Source organism: Curcuma longa, unplaced genomic scaffold (genome assembly GCF_044706935.1).
Source record: "Curcuma longa cultivar G26 ecotype Majalengka, Jawa Barat unplaced genomic scaffold, ITB_CL_G26_1.1 contig_3300, whole genome shotgun sequence".
Classification (NCBI taxonomy): Eukaryota; Viridiplantae; Streptophyta; class Magnoliopsida; order Zingiberales; family Zingiberaceae; genus Curcuma; species Curcuma longa.
Window position 1 is genome coordinate 1 of NW_027433855.1, and position 1807 is coordinate 1807.

Consider the following 1807-nt stretch of genomic DNA (forward strand, 5'->3'; position numbering starts at 1 on the left):
AGTCCTAGTGAGTAACGACACGGCCGAGGGTCGTCGATTGACGACATAGGGGTCGCCAAGGGGGCCGCTAGTTGGGCCGCCCAAGGGACCGCCGATTGGGCCGCCAATTGGGCCGCTAGTTGGGCCGCCCAAGGGGCCAAGGGGCCGGGTCGTTACAATAAAAAGGCGCCTTTTTATTGTAACGACCCGGCCCCTCGGCCCCTTGGGCGGCCCAACTGGCGGCCCAATCGGCGGTCCCTTGGGCGGCCCAACTAGCGGCCCCCTTGGCGACCCCTATGTCGTCAATCGACGACCCTCGGCCGTGCCGTTACTCACTAGGTCTTTCCACCCCTGGCCAGTGGATTTTTGCCTCCCCAGGATTCGAACTCTAGACCTCCAGGATAAGTACTAGAGTTTATGAATCCTGGTAGCCAAGTGAGAAGTGCTCACTTGGCTACCAGGATTCATAAACTCTAGTACTTATCCTGGAGGTCTAGAGTTCGAATCCTGGGGGAGGCAAAAATCCACTGGCCAGGGGTGGAAAAACAATCTAGCGAGTAGCGGCACGGCCGAGGGTCGTCGATTGACGACATAGGGGTCGCCAAGGGGGCCGACCGGGCTGCCTAGGGACCGCCAAGGGGTCCCCAACGGCAAGCCGCCCAAGGGGCCGAGGGGCCGGGTCGTTACATCCACAGTGTATTTCATGTATCTATGTTGCGGAAATACATATCTCATCCTTCACATATTCTGAGGGAGGTACCTGTTCCTCTTCAGCCTGACGCATCCTATGAGGAGATTCCGGTGCGGATTCTTGACCGGAAGGAGCGACAGTTGCGGAGCAAGACCATTCGACTTTGTAAAAGTCGGATGGCAGCATCATACGGATGAGGAGGCTACATGGGAGCTGCAGGATGTCATCCGAGCTCGATATCCTCATCTATTTGCTTGAGGTATGATTTAAATTTTTAAAGTATTTCTACATCGTAGTTGGAAATAACAAATTTGGGGACCAAATTTTTGTTAGTGGGGGAGAATGTAAAATACCAAAACATTAGGGTATTAAAAGGTTAATTGAGATTAATTGAGCTTAATTAGATTTGATTGGGCTCAATTAAAGGGGTTAATTGGGCTGTCAATTAACTAGGCCCAATTAGGAATAAATGGGTTAAAGGCTAATGGTTAGGGTTTAGAACCATAACCCGTTAAGGAAAGATCCGATAAGAAATTGATTTAAAGGCTGCAATCGCGATCTCGTTCCCAATCCGTGCGATCCTTTCCTCTGTTCTCACGCGAAACGGCTCTGTTCCTCTCCTTCGTTCCGATCGCGTGTCCACGGCGGAAGCTTCGACGGTGCCGGCGACGACCGGAGGAGAGCTTCAATCATCCGCGAGTCTGGAAGATCGCCGGAGAGTGGAGGGTAGCTCAGTTGTGCCGGAGGTCCGCGAGGAATGTGGGCTGTGGATGGGCAACGCGAGCAACCAAGATCGGGCGGAGGGAGTTGAAAGAGGTAAGATCGGTTTAGATCTTGGGTTCCTAGGTTTCTTTGCTTCGAGATTTCGTTGTGATTTCGAGTTGGTTTCAGATCTGGGACGGTGATCAAAGTGATTTGGAGTTTAGGTGTTTCTTCTTGTCTCGGCCGAAATTGGAAGAAGGAAGCAAATCAATCGGAATTCTAGGGCACGACTTCAAATTGAGGTAAGATCTCAATTCTAATCGGGTTTTGTTAGTATACGATCCAAGATTTTTGGATTGATTCGGTTTCATTGGATCTTGAAGTGGAGTTGCCTTCTTCCTGTGCCGACTGTGAGTGAAGAAGAGGAAGGAGAAG

General features: G+C 51.3%; 1 long non-coding RNA gene across 1 annotated transcript; it reads left to right on the top strand.

Annotated features, from left to right (window-relative positions):
- Positions 1-1257: 1257 nt before the first annotated feature.
- On the top strand, positions 1258-1807 carry LOC141819331 (uncharacterized). Its single transcript, XR_012601048.1, has 3 exons — positions 1258-1486; positions 1562-1674; positions 1756-1807. It is a non-coding gene; the product is annotated as an uncharacterized LOC141819331 (long non-coding RNA).